This window comes from Neofelis nebulosa, chromosome 2 (genome assembly GCF_028018385.1).
Source record: "Neofelis nebulosa isolate mNeoNeb1 chromosome 2, mNeoNeb1.pri, whole genome shotgun sequence".
NCBI lineage: Eukaryota > Metazoa > Chordata > Mammalia > Carnivora > Felidae > Neofelis > Neofelis nebulosa.
Window position 1 is genome coordinate 92168082 of NC_080783.1, and position 18924 is coordinate 92187005.

At 37.9% G+C, this 18924-nt stretch overlaps 1 long non-coding RNA gene across 3 annotated transcripts in view; it reads left to right on the forward strand.

Moving 5' to 3' along the window:
* Nucleotides 1-18924, forward strand: part of LOC131503758 (uncharacterized) — a 93087-nt gene that overhangs the window by 35441 nt on the left and 38722 nt on the right. Inside the window, exon 2 of one of the 3 annotated variants that reach the window (XR_009257584.1) lies at nt 4069-4283. The exons of 1 other annotated variant lie outside the window; for it this stretch is intronic. This is a non-coding gene — a long non-coding RNA (uncharacterized LOC131503758). Of the gene's footprint in view, nt 1-3754; nt 4284-18924 lie in introns of those variants that run through there. One more of the 3 variants, XR_009257582.1, reaches the window with a different exon arrangement.

The window sequence follows — 18924 nt, forward strand, 5'->3', positions numbered from 1 at the left end:
CAAAAGAACATCAAAATGATTCATTTCTCTCCACACCAGATTTACTAATGTTAACATTTTGGCTTGTTTTCAGGCTTATTTTTAATAAAATAAATTATTCTATCTTTTCTTATAAATATTAAGTTTATTTATTATAAATATTCAAATACTGCAGAAAAGCACAAAGATTTAAATATCAGTTAAGTAGCACCACATAGAAAGAAATATTAAATGAACTTCATCCAGTCACATTTGTTTTAAAAATAGAAAGATACACAGGAAGAAAAAATACTTTAAAAAAACATTTTTTTAGAGAAATTGAGGCGGGGTGGAGAAGGGGAGAGGAAGAGAGAGAGAAAATCTTAAAGAGGCCCTCATGCAGGGCTCCATACCACGACCCTGGGATCATGACCTGAGCCTAAATCAAGAGTCGCGCATTCAACTGACTGAACCACTCAGGCACCCTGAAAAAATACTTTTAAATATGATTATATTATATATCTCTTTCTAATGTAAAAAAAAAGGCAAACTTTTTTTTGACCAAAAAAGAAAAAATGAAAACAAATAATACCTGTCCCCCTTCTCCCAAATCCTGATGGAAGTGTTAACTTCAAATACTTATTTCTTCCTTCTATATAAAAGATAACTCCTAAAAGTCTCACCTAAGGTTATGAAAGAAATTTTGGAAAAAACAAACTTTAAGAAATTGGAACCATTTTTTTTAAGGTCTCAATTTTAATAGAATGGAGTGATTTCCTGCTATTATATAATGAGGATATTAGCAGTCACATATTTTCTCTCATATCCCTCTATCCACTTTCCAGATTTACTTAAACATTATCTTACATTATCTTTTTTTTTTTTTACCATATAGAAATATTATGTACTATAATGATGATTTTCTTTCCCTTAGAACTCTATAGACCCAAGCTCTGCTGTCAAAGAGTCAGAGGCCAGTGTGATTTCTTCTCTCATGATAGTGACTGACTTTTTCTGTTTTATGCTTGGATATTTTTTCTTTATTCTTGATACTATTATAACTAGCATATAGGGAATAGCATAACTAGAGATTTTCTGCATCAAGTTTACTTTGAAAACAGTGTGCTTCTCCAGTGTGCACCATTTATTTTCTTCATTTCAGGGAAATTTTTCTGTTTCATATTTTCAAATATGTTCTTTCTGCTTTATTTTTTTTAATTCTTTATGATCTAATATATTTGTTAGACCCTTTTTACCTATCATATCTATTAGCTTTTCTTTAATCTCTTAGATTTTTCTTTCTTTCTTTTTTTTGCATCATTATTATTTCTAACCTTTTCTTTGAGAGCAATTCCATATGCAGTAGAGCCTTTTTAATTTTTTTGCTTTTTCAAATGTATTTATTTTTCTCAGTTTCACCAAGATCAGTTTTGTTGTTACAATTCAAGATCCTGGCAGAAAACAGAATTCACCCTAGATGCTTACAATTTAGAGATATTAGAGACAAAATTAGTTAGTGTGGAGGCAAGGCTAAGATAAAATTTAAAAACAAAACAAAACAAAACAAACAGAAACAAAGAAAGAGTAAGATCCCAGAGACTTATAAGCACTTGAAGCAATTACCACCTCTAGGACTGCAGGGACAAGAGGAGAAAATAGTGTTTGTGGAGTCCACTAATAGTAGACATATGGAAGAGGGGTCCCTCCAATGTAAGCTAGAATTGTGGAGGTCACATCTATTGCCAGAGTTGTGTGTGTAAATGTGGAGAGAGGAGAAGAACTACCTAAGCTTCTCCTGCTCCCTACCCTCTGATCTCCTGTCCATATTGAAGCCAAAGGGCATGGGAACAAAGGTGATAAGGTTCAGGGGTCAACTTCCCCTGGACTAGAAACAGGATAGAGGGGGAGGAGAGAATGGTGGTAGTAGCAATGGTGGGTGGGAGGTTGCCAATGAGAATAACTAGCACATACTTGTCAATTTATCAAAGATTTTAACTCTTCAACAAGTCTCAAATATTTAGTCCTTTCCACTGGTGGTGTATGTGTGTCTATTTATATACACATACACATTTGCCAAGTACCCACCACTGTCTTCATGAAGTCTTATCTTTCCAAATTTTAAGGAAGGTCTAATTTTCAAAAGAAACAGGCAGTGTCCTAGGGAATATCCTCCAAAGAATGAATCCACTTCATTTTCCTAGTTTATCATTTATCAGCTCAATTTTATTTAAAGGAAGAGAGAAGAGCCAAAAACTGTTACAGCCAGAGAACAATGTTATCCATCCTCAGTTATTTCTTCTCAGATTGGCAAATTACCATTGTATCTCATACTGTTGTGTTATCAATTCCTTTTTGAGTAATTTTTTAAAAAGTTGAATTTATGTCCTTTTTAAGTTTGTCTATAGCTTGAGACAATTATAAGATTTTTTTTCTCATTTTAAGCTATAATTTCTTGCAAGTTGGATTCTTTTACTTTGCATTAAATATTTCCTTTGGCCATGCTGTCATTTCCATCTTGAACATACTCAGGTAATGTTCTATTGTTATAATACTACAGTGTTGATACCTTCTCCCAACCACATGAGGAAGATTTATTTTCTTCACACCTACAAGTGGTAGACTGAATATTTTACATTATTTTCACTTTTCTGTAGCATGGGGGAATGGCTGGGCCAATGGACAAGCTCAGCTGAGGGGAACGTGTGCAATCTTCATCTTGGTTAGTGTGATGGAAATCTGCCCTCTCTCAAAGCTTGGCACTTGCTATATTCTGGTCCATGGAGACAGCTTTATAGCTCTGTGTTTGGCAACCGTTGTTAAAGAATGTTGGAGTAAAGAGCAGGTCAACCATCAAGGAGTTAAGTAAGTTTACTTTCCTATATGAAGTTAGAAGACATTAGATCTAAATAGCGTAGAATTTTTCTATGAGAAGGAAAATAAATTTTACTTGGTTCTCTTGGAATCTATCATCTATAACTAGCAGCTACATAATTCCATTCTGATATTGTATCTATGAATCAGAAAGAAAGAATGCCAACAAAGATGTTGGGAAAGCCCATGAGCATCATTCTGGAAAGCAAAACTTAAATAAAGGAATTGGGTAGAGATGTTTCTAAATGAGTACAATGAGAAATGAATCAGTGAAAGGAGCTAAGAAATAGCAGACTTAATTCCATTTTACATTTCCATGAACTCCAGAGAGAAGTTCACAAAAATTTTTAAGCTACATGGTTCCTTTTCACTGTAATTTAATCATGTTGTGTTCTTTAGTTAAAAAAAAAAATCTTAGACAATATTAGAAGAGTTCTGTGTGAAGTGGCTATACATTTTTTTCTTCCTAGCATCTTTCTGGTGAACAATCCCCAAATTTTTGCTGTAGCTTTGAGGAAAGAGACAATGGGGCATGACTTGTGGGAGGAGGAGATAGGATTATTACTTAATAAGGATGATGTAATCCAAGAGCTCTTCCTGGCTATGTTTGCCACTTTGTGGGGGGAGAATCTGCCCAGAGAAAACAAAGAGTAAGAAAGTCAAACGCTTGAGGACAAAGTTGAAGTACCTGAAGTTGATTGTTTGACGTTCTCAGTTAGAAAGAAAAGTCTTTGTTTCAACTACTTTGGTTAGGATTTCTGTTACTGAAAAAGTTCCTTTATTAAATATATTATGTCTCCTATGGATTGGTGGGTAAGAGAAATAGCTGGATTATAGAAATAGCTAGGCCTGCACTTTGGAAAAGAAGTGAAGAACTACCTAACCAACTACCCAACTCCCTGTTGGGGAGATGAATGTAGTCAACAAAGAAAGGGAGCTACATAGCAGCTATGTTGAGAAAAATACAACAAAACAAACAATAACAACAAAAGAGCTAAAGAACTTAAGTCCCCAAGTGACCCCACTTGTAGGTAAGGCAATCTGATGACATTTATAACCCTAGTTGATTGTCTGGTTTGCTAGCTAAGTGTCTTTTCTGTTTGTTGTATTTTCCCCACAAAGTTCCTCATCAGGTAGAAGATGATTCTGGGATTTTCTGATGGAAGGAAGAACCATTAGGAAGTGAGATTGGGATGTTATTATCACTGCTGTTTCTATTTGTGTTTTTGATGCCCCCAGGAGACTGAAAGTTTTTTTAGAAACATGAAGTGCATCATGTCTTGCTTGCTCATCCCAGTACATCAATGCCTCATATAGCACTGAATATCCAGCGAACTTATTACATGTTTGTGGCAAAAACCAGTAACTTTATCTCAGGGTCAAAATCCGTTGCCTTTGATGAGATGGAAGTATCTTGCTCAGAGGAATGTCACCAAAATAGAAGACTCAGAAAGGTAAGGGACCAAGTGTTGGCTTAGAGGTATCCTTAGGCATGTGACCTACTCTGATATTGCTAGAAAATTGTCTCCAGAGATGGAAAAAAAAAACCCCCACAAAACCTGAAGCAACATAGTATGCATCTGTTTTATATAAAAAATTAATATTGTGCTAATTCTGTGAATGACAAATGGTCTATTTTATAGCACAAATTTAACTTTGAAGCCATCACTTTGTGACCATCAATATTTTGTCTTTTAAAATTTTGTCCATAGATAAACCATGAAAATGTAAACTTTGGTCAGAAGAGAAACAGCATATCTTAAATTTTTTTAATGGAAAGTTGTAAAGCATATTTTGATATTCAGTGATAAAGACTCCAAACTCAGTTCAAGATTTGCTTACCTAATTGCTTGGCTTAATAAAATATTACTGAACTAGTTGACCAGCTGTTCAAAATTAGACAATAGGTTAGAAAAATATGACAGCCCTAGGCAAAGTTATAAAGCAGGTGAATTTGGCCTTCAGAAAATGACATCTTCTCTTTCTAAACTGATCCCATTTTTCATTGCTTCTTCCTTCTATGATGACCATATCTAAGAAAATAATCAAAATACTAATTGGGTCATGTCACCTTTGATTGAAAATGTGCTAATGGCTTTTGCCTGCTTGTAGGATAAAATCCAACTTACTTAGTACTAGATAAAAAAATTTGTGTGTGTGTGATTTGGACCTTTCTTATCTCAAGAATTTGCCAGTATATTTGATGCAGTTCTGAGTTCATTGTTTTTTGTTTTGTTTTGTTTTGTTTTGTTTTGTTTTGTCCCATGCTATTGGAGGCCAAGTAGGTCTTCTAAATAACACACTTATTCCTCATCAAAGTTTGAAGCCAATTGAGAAATAAGACAAAAATGTAAGGTATGTGGAGACCAAACTATGGCATTTTTTTTTTTTTTACCAGAGCTGATATAGGAAGAATTGGTGGACAAGTGGGCTTCCTAATACCAGATCCCCAGAACTATTGTCCTAGTAGGTACCTAGTAAGTAACCAAGTTGTAGGAAGTGCTGGATGAGTGCAGGACTCCCTACACTTGGTCCCTATGTGCCCTATAAAGTACTTCACTGAGGGCAGCCTAGGTCCAAGCAGAAGAGAAGAATAAGAAACTGGCTCCTTTCAGCACAGTATCTCCTTTCAAGTTTTCCAGCCATGTTAACTCACTCTTCCTCAGAGGAGGATTGAGTAAGCTGCTGATGAAGTGGGCTGAGTAAGGCCAGGATTGTGATGTGCTGGAGGATCTTCCATATGATACTAAAGCTAAGAGTGGAGAAGAGGCATCACTCCAGTAAGGTGGACTGCACTTCCAGCTTCACTTCTCTTATTGTCAAAGTATAGAGTTCTTTTAGCGAGATTTGTGGATGGTGGAGTCTTCGTTGTTTGTATGTCTGAAAAGATCTTTACTTTTCTCTCACTTTTGAGAGATTATCTAGTCTGGTGGTTTTCAGAAGTTCCACAGATCTTTCTCAGTTGATATTCTGGTGGGAAAGGGAAGGAACAGGACTAAGCTGGGAGATGTGGGGATGATCCAGGTCCTGCCTTCCAGCCATAGATATTCTGTCTTTATTTCTTTTACATATTGGGTTTCTGCATAATATTTTCAACAAAGATCTTATCCATAGATAAAGGTTGAAAAATATTATTGTAGACTAATCCTTCTTATAATCATAATAATAGCAAACACATAAATAGCATTTATATTCCAGGTATTAAGTGATGTGTGTGTAAACAAACATTAATTCTCAAAACAACGTTGTGAAATAGTTATAATGATACTCCCTTTTTATAGATAAGGTATTCAAGGCATAGAGAACTGAAGTACCTTTTATGAACTTATGCAATTAGTAAGAGGTATAGTTGGAATTTGACCCCAGTATCCTGAATTTGGAGTATATATTATAAACAATTGCACCATTTTGAGTTCTAGAAAGTAGAATGAATCCCACATCAAAAACTTAAAGGGAGGAAACAAGAACCAGATTTCCTCACTTTCTGCTTGACTTTCCTGCTATATCACACCACTATTAAGGATGGCCACTTACTCTGTGCATAAGTAATGTCAACGCTGACCAACATTGTGTTCACTGTTGCTCATTTAGTAGCAATGACTCCAGACTGGGATATTCAACATCCTACTTGCTTTCACCAGTTGGATGACTCAGAAGCTTCTCAAACTTAGGAAGTCCCAAACAGAACTCATAATTCCACACCCCACAAACCTGTTCACCCTACCCTTATCTGCTTTCAGTAAAGAGCATCATCTTTTATCATTTGTTCAAACCAGGAAGTTATTCAATATCTTTAATTTCTCCTTCTCCTCACCTCCCACATCCAACTCACCAACAAGTCTTTTTGATACCAACCTCAAAATGCAGCTGGAATATATATAATTCTTTCCAACACCACTGCACCACCCTTAAAGAAAAGAAAACACAGTAACTATTACAACTCATAATTTTTCCTTTATAACCATAGAATGAGCTTCCCTCTATATACATCTATTTTTCAGAGGTTTATACTCAATATACTCAATAATAGTAGTCTGTTAGGATCCAATCGTTTCCTACTTTGTAAACTTATTTTGTGGGAAATAAATTAGAAGTCACAAACATCTCATAATTTACTCTGAAAAAAATTACATTTCCCCTCAATTTTTTTGAAAAGCAAAAAATTATAAATATACATATACTACAACTAACTTATCCCCAATTATTTAATACTTAATCTAGTTTCTAATTCATATGGTTGCAAAGTTGTTATATTCAAAGTAAGCTCTTCAGGCATATTTTATGGAGATTTGCCACCAAAAACTTTTGCTATCAGTTTTAGTATTTAACTATTCAAGATTTGATATCAAAATATACACTTGGGAAAGTTTAATTTCAAGCAAAGTATTTAAGCTGTATTGAACTTGTTTAGTTTAGACATATTTTAATCTTCTTGTTATTATATTGGCAGTTACAATTAATGGCCTATTTGAAATTCCATTAAATCTTCTATTATCAGAGGTTCATAACTGCAGCATAGAAAATTTTCTCCAGGCTGAAACTTGTTATACAAGGTCTCAGTCTAGAACCAATTAAAAAAATTAGTCATTAAATAGTTTGTCTTTGAATGCAGAGTTGTCATTTTCATTAATTTTTTGACTAAGCTGTTTAGCCAGGTCTATACTCCTCCATGCTAATACTCTAAAATTTGTTTTTGAAATGTTCATAGGAATAATGATGAGAAATATAAGGAGAAATACTTCCTTATTTTATACTGGGGAATGGTATGGCTCCATGTGCCCTCTCTAATGCCCAGTGTCCTCCAATCCAGTATCCTGGCTCACCATCACCATCATGTAACCTCCATTCTTCTTCCAAGGTTGGGAGGACCCATTGCTTGGCTATACAAGATGGAGAGTGGAATTTTAATGAGACTTTTAGTGAATCTTCCTGTTCTCAACCCCCCCATTCATCTTCTATTTTTAGGAGTACCAGTACCACCAGTTTCTGAGCCTCCTCAAGGTTCTGCAATGAAAATCAAGTTGCTTCTTGATTAAGCAGATGGGATGATGATAATGATAACGTATGAATGATAATGTAAACAATTACTTGAGTTTACATCTTGCATGCCATTCACTGGCCTTTTAATCTTAGATTAATTATTCAACTTCATTGAGTCTCAGTCTCCTGATCCGTAATAGGGGTAGCAAGCTGTCATAGAATTTTTAGGTTTGGTGAGTTAATGAAGATGAGGTTAAAAAGGTAACAGAGTGGTAGATTAAGGCAAGACATGATAGGTCATTGTAAGACTTGGCTTTTCCTCTAAGTGAAATGGAGAATCATTCCTAGGTTTTGAGTGGAGGAGTAAAATAATCAGGGACTTTTTTTTAAGTAAAAAAAAAAAAAAAGAGTATTTTGCCATTAGGATTTTCTGACACACTGAAAGAGAAGAGTCAGTGTTGATTCCAAGGATTTTTCACTGAGCAGTGTTGGAGTTTCCATCAAATGTGGTAGGGAAAGCCATGGGTGGAGTGGACTAGGAGTGACAGGAGATCAGGGATTGTATTTCTGTTTTCTGCTGAACATCTAGATAAGATGTTGGGGAGAGAGTTGTGGGGAGGACTTGTAATTTTGAGAGTCTTTGCATGCAACATATAAGTTGGAAGTTTTGATAAGGATGCCTTCAATCTACCGATACTTGTTGAATGTGTGACATGTGCCAGGCAGTCTTCTAGGTGATGTGGTCATGTAGCAGAACAAAACAGAGATAATAAATGCTAATGATTTTTCACAATGTCTGACACATAGAAATCACTCAATAAGTGTAGGTTGTTCTCATTATTATTTTCATCTTTATTATCATTCTCATCCATATAAATACTGACTAGAGAATATCTGGAGGAGACCAAGATTATAAAATATTTGGAAATCTGGAATATAATAAATGCTTGAACAGCAGTGAAATACCATGAGGAGAAGGGGCAGAATTAATCCACCCCTTTAAAAATCAGAACTAGGAATAAAAGGTAGAGTTTGATACAAAAATGAAATGTCATAAATTGAATGGGAAGCCTAACTGTAAGGGAGTGATTAGCTCTCACAGGTACTCTTCAGGCAGCACCATCAGGAATATCCTCTTGGGTATTTCTATTGGGAGTGATATGTTAGTCTTATGAGTTTCTTTTTTTTTTTTTTTTTTTTTTTTTTAATTTATTTATTTTTTATTTTTTAATATATGAAATTTACTGTCAAATTGGTTTCCATACAACACCCAGTGCTCATCCCAAAAGGTGCCCTCCTCAATACCCATCACCCACCCTGCCCTCCCTCCCACCCCCCATCCACCCTCAGTTTGTTCTCAGTTTTTAACAGTCTCTTATGCTTTGGCTCTCTCCCACTCTAACCTCTTTTTTTTTTTTTTTTTTCCCTTCCCCTCCCCCATGGGTTTCTGTTACGTTTCTCAGGATCCACATAAGAGTGAAACCATATGGTATCTGTCTTTCTCTGTATGGCTTATTTCACTTAGCATCACACTCTCCAGTTCCATCCACGTTGCTACAAAAGGCCATATTTCATTTTTTCTCATTGCCACGTAGTATTCCATTGTGTATATAAACCACAATTTCTTTATCCATTCATCAGTTGATGGACATTTAGGCTCTTTCCATAATTTGGCTATTGTTGAGAGTGCTGCTATAAACATTGGGGTACAAGTGCCCCTATGCATCAGTACTCCTGTATCCCTTGGATAAATTCCTAGCAGTGCTATTGCTGGGTCATAGGGTAGGTCTATTTTTAATTTTCTGAGGAACCTCCACACTGCTTTCCAGAGCGGCTGCACCAGTTTGCATTCCCACCAACAGTGCAAGAGGGTTCCTGTTTCTCCACATCCTCTCCAGCATCTATAGTCTCCTGATTTCTTCATTTTGGCCACTCTGACTGGCGTGAGGTGGTATCTGAGTGTGGTTTTGATTTGTATTTCCCTGATGAGGAGCGACGTTGAACATCTTTTCATGTGCCTGTTGGCCATCCGGATGTCTTCTTTAGAGAAGTGTCTATTCATGTTTTCTGCCCATTTCTTCACTGGGTTATTTGTTTTTCGGGTGTGGAGTTTGATGAGCTCTTTATAGATTTTGGATACTAGCCCTTTGTCCGATGTGTCATTTGCAAATATCTTTTCCCATTCCGTTGGTTGCCTTTTAGTTTTGTTGGTTGTTTCCTTTGCTGTGCAGAAGCTTTTTATCTTCATAAGGTCCCAGTAATTCACTTTTGCTTTTAATTCCCTTGCCTTTGGGGATGTGCCGAGTAAGAGATTGCTACGGCTGAGGTCAGAGAGGTCTTTTCCTGCTTTCTCCTCTAAGGTTTTGATGGTTTCCTGTCTCACATTCAGGTCCTTTATCCATTTTGAGTTTATTTTTGTGAATGGTGTGAGAAAGTGGTCTAGTTTCAACCTTCTGCATGTTGCTGTCCAGTTCTCCCAGCACCATTTGTTAAAGAGACTGTCTTTTTTCCATTGGATGTTCTTTCCTGCTTTGTCAAAAATGAGTTGGCCATACGTTTGTGGGTCTAGTTCTGGGGTTTCTATTCGATTCCATTGGTCTATGTGTCTGTTTTTATGCCAATACCATGCTGTCTTGATGATGACAGCTTTGTAGTAGAGGCTAAAGTCTGGGATTGTGATGCCTCCTGCTTTGGTCTTCTTCTTCAAAATTACTTTGGCTATTCGGGGCCTTTTGTGGTTCCATATGAATTTTAGGATTGCTTGTTCTAGTTTCAAGAAGAATGCTGGTGCAATTTTGATTGGGATTGCATTGAATGTGTAGATAGCTTTGGGTAGTATTGACATTTTGACAATATTTATTCTTCCAATCCGTGAGCACGGAATGTCTTTCCATTTCTTTATATCTTCTTCAATTACCTGCATAAGCTTTCTATAGTTTTCAGCATACAGATCTTTTACATCTTTGGTTAGATTTATTCCTAGGTATTTTATGCTTCTTGGTGCAATTGTGAATGGGATCAGTTTTTTTATTTGTCTTTCTGTTGCTTCATTGTTAGTGTATAAGAATGCAACTGATTTCTGTACATTGATTTTGTATCCTGCAACTTTGCTGAATTCATGTATCAGTTCTAGCAGACTTTTGGTGGAGTCTATCGGATTTTCCATGTATAATATCATGTCATCTGCAAAAAGCGAAAGCTTGACTTCATCTTTGCCAATTTGGATGCCTTTGATTTCCTTTTGTTGTCTGATTGCTGATGCTAGAACTTCCAGCACTATATTAAACAACAGCGGTGAGAGTGGGCATCCCTGTCGTGTTCCTGATCTCAGGGAAAAAGCTCTCAGTTTTTCCCCATTGAGGATGATGTTAGCTGTGGGCTTTTCATAAATGGCTTTTATGATCTTTAAGTATGTTCCTTCTATCCCGACTTTCTCAAGGGTTTTTATTAAGAAAGGGTGCTGGATTTTGTCAAAGGCCTTTTCTGCATCGATTGACAGGATCATATGGTTCTTCTCTTTTTTTTTTGTTAATGTGATGTATCACGTTGATCGATTTGCGGATGTTGAACCAGCCCTGCATCCCAGGAATGAATCCCACTTGATCATGGTGAATAATTCTTTTTATATGCTGTTGAATTCGATTTGCTAGTATCTTATTGAGAATTTTTGCATCCATATTCATCAGAGATATTGGCCTGTAGTTCTCTTTTTTTACTGGGTCTCTGTCTGGTTTAGGAATCAAAGTAATACTGGCTTCATAGAATGAGTCTGGAAGTTTTCCTTCCCTTTCTATTTCTTGGAATAGCTTGAGAAGGATAGGTATTATCTCTGCTTTAAACGTCTGGTAGAACTCCCCTGGGAAGCCATCTGGTCCTGGACTCTTATTTGTTGGGAGATTTTTGATAACCGATTCAATTTCTTCGCTGGTTATGGGTCTGTTCAAGCTTTCTATTTCCTCCTGATTGAGTTTTGGAAGAGTGTGGGTGTTTAGGAATTTGTCCATTTCTTCCAGGTTGTCCAATTTGTTGGCATATAATTTTTCATAGTATTCCCTGATAATTGTTTGTATCTCTGAGGGATTGGTTGTAATAATTCCATTTTCATTCATGATTTTATCTATTTGGGTCATCTCCCTTTTCTTTTTGAGAAGCCTGGCTAGAGGTTTGTCAATTTTGTTTATTTTTTCAAAAAACCAACTCTTGGTTTCGTTGATCTGCTCTACAGTTTTTTTAGATTCTATATTGTTTATTTCTGCTCTGATCTTTATTATTTCTCTTCTTCTGCTGGGTTTAGGCTGCCTTTGCTGTTCTGCTTCTATTTCCTTTAGGTGTGCTGTTAGATTTTGAATTTGGGATTTTTCTTGTTTCTTGAGATAGGCCTGGATTGCAATGTATTTTCCTCTCAGGACTGCCTTCGCTGCGTCCCAAAGCGTTTGGATTGTTGTATTTTCATTTTCGTTTGTTTCCATATATTTTTTAATTTCTTCTCTAATTGCCTGGTTGACCCACTCATTCGTTAGTAGGGTGTTCTTTAACCTCCATGCTTTTGGAGGTTTTCCAGACTTTTTCCTGTGGTTGATTTCAAGCTTCATAGCATTGTGGTCTGAAAGTATGCATGGTATAATTTCAATTCTTGTAAACTTATGAAGGGCTGTTTTGTGACCCAGTATATGATCTATCTTGGAGAATGTTCCATGTGCACTCGAGAAGAAAGTATATTCTGTTGCTTTGGGATGCAGAGTTCTAAATATATCTGTCAAGTCCATCTGATCCAATGTATCATTCAGGGCCCTTGTTTCTTTATTGACTGTGTATCTAGATGATCTATCCATTTCTGTAAGTGGGGTGTTAAAGTCCCCTGCAATGACCACATTCTTATCAATAAGGTTGCTTATGTTTATGAGTAACTGTTTTATATATCTGGGGGCTCCAGTATTTGGCGCATAGACATTTATAATTGTTAGCTCTTCCTGATGGATAGACCCTGTAATTATTATATAATGCCCTTCTTCATCTCTTGTTACAGCCTTTAATTTAAAGTCTAGTTTGTCTGATATAAGTATGGCTACTCCAGCTTTCTTTTGGCTTCCAGTAGCATGATAAATAGTTCTCCATCCCCTCACTCTCAATCTAAAGGTGTCCTCAGATCTCAAATGAGTCTCTTGTAGACAGCAAATAGATGGGTCTTGTTTTTTTATCCATTCTGATACCCTATGTCTTTTGGTTGGCGCATTTAATCCATTTACATTCAGTGTTATTATAGAAAGATACGGGTTTAGGGTCATTGTGATGTCTGTATGTTTTATGCTTGTAGTGATGTCTCTGGTACTTTGTCTCACAGGATCCCCCTTAGGATCTCTTGTAGGGCTGGTTTCGTGGTGACAAATTCCTTCAGTTTTTGTTTGTTTGGGAAGACCTTTATCTCTCCTTCTATTCTAAATGACAGACTTGCTGGATAAAGGATTCTCGGCTGCATATTTTTTCTGTTTAGCACACTGAAGATATCGTGCCAAGCCTTTCTGGCCTGCCAAGTTTCAAAGGAGAGATCAGTCACGAGTCTTATAGGTCTCCCTTTATATGTGAGGGCACGTTTATCCCTTGCTGCTTTCAGAATTTTCTCTTTATCCTTGTATTTTGCCAGTTTCACTATGATATGTCGTGCAGAAGATCGATTCAAGTTACGTCTGAAGGGAGTTCTCTGTGCCTCTTGGATTTCAATGCCTTTTTCCTTCCCCAGTTCAGGGAAGTTCTCAGCTATAATTTCTTCAAGTACACCTTCAGCACCTTTCCCTCTCTCTTCCTCCTCTGGGATACCAATTATGCGTATATTATTTCTTTTTAGTGTATCACTTAGTTCTCTAATTTTCCCCTCATACTCCTGGATTTTTTTATCTCTCTTTCTTTCAGCTTCCTCTTTCTCCATAACTTTATCTTCTAGTTCACCTATTCTCTCCTCTGCCTCTTCAATCCGAGCCGTCGTGGTTTCCATTTTGTTTTGCATTTCGTTTAAAGCGTTTTTCAGCTCCTCGTGACTGTTCCTTAGTCCCTTGATCTCTGTAGCAAGAGATTCTCTGCTGTCCTGTATACTGTTTTCAAGCCCAGCGATTAATTTTATGACTATTATTCTAAATTCACTTTCTGTTATATTATTTAAATCCTTTTTGATCAGTTCATTAGCTGTTGTTATTTCCTGGAGATTCTTCTGAGGGGAATTCTTTCGTTTGGTCATTTTGGATAGTCCCTGGAGTGGTGAGGACCTGCAGGGCACTTCCCCGGTGCTGTGGTGTATAACTGGAGTTGGTGGGCGGGGCCGCAGTCCGACCTGACGTCTGCCCCCAGCCCACCGCTGGGGCCACAGTCAGACTGGTGTGTGCCTTCTCTTCCCCTCTCCTAGGGGCGGGATTCACTGTGGGGTGGCGTGGCCCGTCTGGGCTACTTGCACACTGCCAGGCTTGTGGTGCTGGGGAGCTGGCGTATTAGCTGGGGTGGGTAGGCAAGGTGCACGGGGGCGGGAGGGGCAGGCTTAGCTCGCTTCTCCTTAGGTGATCCACTTCAGGAGGGGCCCTGTGGCAGCGGGAGGGAGTCAGATCCACTGCCGGAGGTTTGGCTCCGCAGAAGCACAGAGTTGGGTGTTTGCGCGGAGCGAGCAAGTTCCCTGGCAGGAACTGGTTCCCTTTGGGATTTTGGCTGGGGGATGGGCGGGGGAGATGGCGCTGGCGAGCGCCTTTGTTCCCCGCCAAGCTGAGCTCTGCCGTCCGGGGGCTCAGCAGCTCTCCCTCCCTTTGTCCTCCAGCCTTCCCGCTTTCTGAGCAGAGCTGTTAACTTATGACCTCCCAGACGCTAAGTCGCGCTTGCTGTCGGAACACAGTCCGTCCGGCCCCTCCGCTTTTGCCAGCCCGACTCGGGGGCTCTGCTTGGCCAGCGAGCCGCCCCTCCGCCCCGGCTCCCTCCCGCCAGACCGTGGAGCGCGCACCGCTTCGCCGCCCTTCCTACCCTCTTCCGTGGGCCTCTCGTCTGCGCTTGGCTCCGGAGACTCCGTTCTGCTAATCCTCTGGCGGTTTTCTGGGTTCTTTAGGCAGGTGTAGGTGGAATCTAAGTGATCAGCAGGACGCGCGGTGAGCCCAGCGTCCTCCTACGCCGCCATCTTCCGGAACTCCTCGAGTCTTATGAGTTTCTAAGATCACTTATGAATCTAAAATGTAAGAATTCTATAACATTTCTAGAAGTGTAAATTATTTTTCCTGCTTGGAATTTTGACTTATTTGTTCTTATATGAGTCACTTAACCTCTTTGGGTATCAGTTTTGGGTTTCATCTGTAAAATGAGGCCACTGTAAATGACTTCTAAAACACTGATACTAATTAATGAAAACCACCAAAGAAATTTTTCCTACTTGTTTTCATTTTCCCCCTCCTTTGGAGCAAAGAATGTGAAGATTTCTGGTATACTCATAGTATATAATTCTCACTTTTTCTTTCCATTTGACTTTAAAGGTTAAAAATTACATAAATTAGGGGTGCCTGGGTGGCTCAGTCGGTTAAATGTCTGACTTCAGTTCAGGTCATGATCTTGCGGCTGTGAATTCTAGCCTCATGTCAGCTCTGTGCTGACAGCTCAGAGCCTGGAGCCTGCTTCAGATTCTGTGTGTGTCTCTCTCTCTGCCCCTCCCCCACTCACATTCTGTCTGTCTGTCTGTCTCTCTCTCTCTCTCTCTCTCTCTCTCTCTCAAAGATAAACATTAAAAAAATTACACGAATTATATTTGCAAGAAACTTTGAGCTTTTACAAATAAGCACAGATGCCTGAGCAAATAAAAACTATATTACAGAGAGAATAATGTGCAGTGTAGGTAAAATCAAACATTTACTCTTGGTTCTGAAACCTAAGTTATTAGAAGTATAAAAAAATTGCAAACAATTATTTCTGTGAGAAACAGCTTCTGCTTTGCAATCTTAGGATGCTAATTTTGATCTGCACTGAGGGTTAGTTTCATGACACCTGGGAGAACTATTGCGAATAAGACAATTCTTCCTAATATATGCAGTTCTTTTTCTTTGTATTTTTTCTTTTTTCCTTCAGTGTTCCATCTTTCCTTCTTCCTCATCTCTTATTTTTCTGTGCCATTTCTTTTTGCTATTTCTAATACATTTTAAAAAATTTTTTGTAATGTTTATTTATTTTTGAGAGAGAGGCAGAGTGTGAGCAGGGGAGAGGCAGAGAGAGAGAGAGACAGAGTGTGAGTGGGGAAGGGGCAGAGAGAGAGAGAGAGGGAGACACAGAATCTGAAGGCTCTGAGCTGTCAGCACAGGGCCTGATGCAGGGCTCTAACCCATGAACCAGGAGATCGTGATCTGAGCCAAAGTGGGACGTTTAACTGACTGAGCCACTCAGGTGCCCCTTTTTGTTATTTCTAAATCAACAATTCTTTGAGCATATATTATGTGCTCAGTGTAACTGATGAAGGATAGGGCAAGGATGGGGCAATGTAAGACCTCGTTTCTGATTTTGAGGGATTAGTAGATTATTGAAGGAAGGAAGGATGGAAGGAGAATGCAATAAACAAAGCTCTTACAGTGACCTTGGCATTGTTTTTAGTGCTGAGAAGACAAAAGATTCATGTTTTCAAGTAGTTTATAGTTTAGGCAGACAATGTCTTGGCAGACATTGCTCATTTAATCCCCTTAACAATCCTAAGATACTTTGCAATCCTCATTTTGTAGATTAGAATTTGAGAAATTTGTCCATATGTGTCTGAATCTAAAGCCATATTTCTTTTTACTACATTGTGCTGCCTTACAGGACCAATAGAATATAATTGGATCAAGTGTTTTGTGGGGGTGGAGTAAGCTATATTTATAACAGGCATATGAGAAAAGGATATTAACCATTGGTAGAAAGGTGGGTGAGAACTTTATGGAGAGGTAGGGACTTGAGTCAGTTTCTCCATTCATTCTTTAGTGAAAAAAATGTTTAAACACTCTGTGCCAAGCACAGTGCTATACCTGGCTTAGCTCCTTGTGAATCACTGATTTTAAAAAGGATTGATGCCTATAGACAAAATTATAACCAAAATTTTGTAAAAGATTTTATGTAGTGGGAAATAGCCGTATTTCATACTATTTTTATTTTTTCAAGTTCTACTGACATAAATTAATTTTAATTTCTTGAATTAAGATGAACCTTTAAGATCTTTAAAAAAAGGCAACCAGGATTCCTGCATTATATTTGATTTTCACTTAAAATGAACACTGTTTCCCAAAATTAGTTGAGCAAGGTAATAATCTAGGGACAATTCTTACAACTGGGGATCCCAGAAAAATCTAGAAATCTATATTTTTAACAATGGCCCCAGGTTATTTTTTATCATCAGTAAATTTGGGAATCCCTAACTTAGCCCAAAGGCATTTGAAATTTAGCCTTGAATTTCTTGATAGTCAATTTAGAGGTGCACAATTCTAGCTGATTTGACACTGTTGTAAACATCAGTTGGTTGATGGGGCCAGATGGACTTGAAATTGGCCTCAAATTTAGATGGGAAAACAGCATTTCCAAACCAGATTTAGGTGAATGAAATTTAACACAGTTAATTTTTAAACTATTAATGAACAAAAGAACAACTGAATTGAAATTAGTGCCATTTCAAAATCCCTAAGACTTAGCTTTTAAGGGAAGAAAATCTAATGATATAGGTATAAGAACAGTGGCTGTATCATTTATTTTAGTTTTATGCATGGATATTTGAAGCAAAGCAAATACAGTGGGGAAAATGGAATCTGGTTTTTAGGAGACTGTTGTTTTGTTTTCAGTTTTAATAGTTGAAGCCTGAATAACATAGGAATGATCAAGAATTTTAGTGAAAAAGTTTTCAGGTGCTGGAGGAGGTTAGTAAAGAAAAAAATTTGTTTTAGATATAAAATGTCTAATAAGTATTTTTTAATGATGATTATGATTAGCTTTCTCAAACTTGGGGCTTTGTTCATTTTATTTTTTGATTAAGCAACTAAGGCTGGCTTATGGTACAGGGAAGAAAAAGTACTTTAGCTTGTTAGTTCTTAATGATAAAATTAGTGTGATCTGTTTTGGATATTAATTAGTATGCTTAGGTTGGGATTGGTTTTGGAATTAACCTGTGTGATTTTGAGAAAACTGCTTAACTTGTCTGCTTTTAATTTTCAACCTCTGTCAAAGGAACCTAGCAACACATATTCCATGCATCTTAGAGGATTGTGAGGGTCAGATGAGATAATGGGTATAGATAAAAAGTTATTAAACTCCATTGATAATAAAAAGAATTCTGTATATTTTGTTTCAAAATGGTTTGAAAATCATTCTACATTATTTAAAAAGAAATATTTGTTCAAGGAACCTAACTCAGGTCAAGGAAGTCCCCAGTAAATTCTTCAGATCCTTTCAGTACCCAGATTCTGTCATATGACACAGTTAGAAGTATACCTCAACACCAGAAATCATTTGAACATCAGAGAACACAAGAACAGTGGTATAGGAGCCACTCGTAAACCTTCCCATTCCCTGCTCTACTTGTTTAGCAGCTCAGGAGAGGCTGTCCCTATCTACTGCTGTCCATTTTCACCCTTTTCATGGGCCTGTAACTCAGCAGCTTAGGATCCTTCCTAATTTAAATGCTGTTACTCACTCGGAATGCCAACTGGGAAAATGCTGGCAATGCAAAGGTTAATGGAAGCGCTGACACAACCCTAATTACAGGAGCACAAACATATCTCTATAATTGTAGCTAGCACTTATCTCTGTTTCTCATACTCCTTCAGCCCACTGAGATCAGCCTCAAGCTGAGGATGAAAAGGGGGCCTCCAGAGTTGCTTGAATGAGCAGGGGCTGATAGAGCTATCAGGCTTTTGCAGATGGGATGCCTGCCACTCTTGGATATGTTGTCATAATCAGTGTTTAGGCAAAACACCTGGACTACTTCAAGGACCACCACTCCCCTCCCCACCTCAACCCTGTACTGGTGCCTAGTTATTCCACTGACTGGGAGGGGCAGATGAAACTACAAGGGATAAAGGTGCCAGTCTGAACTGGCTCTCAGACGCTTGACTGAACATTTCCCATTAGGTCATTGTTTACCCTCATTTGAAT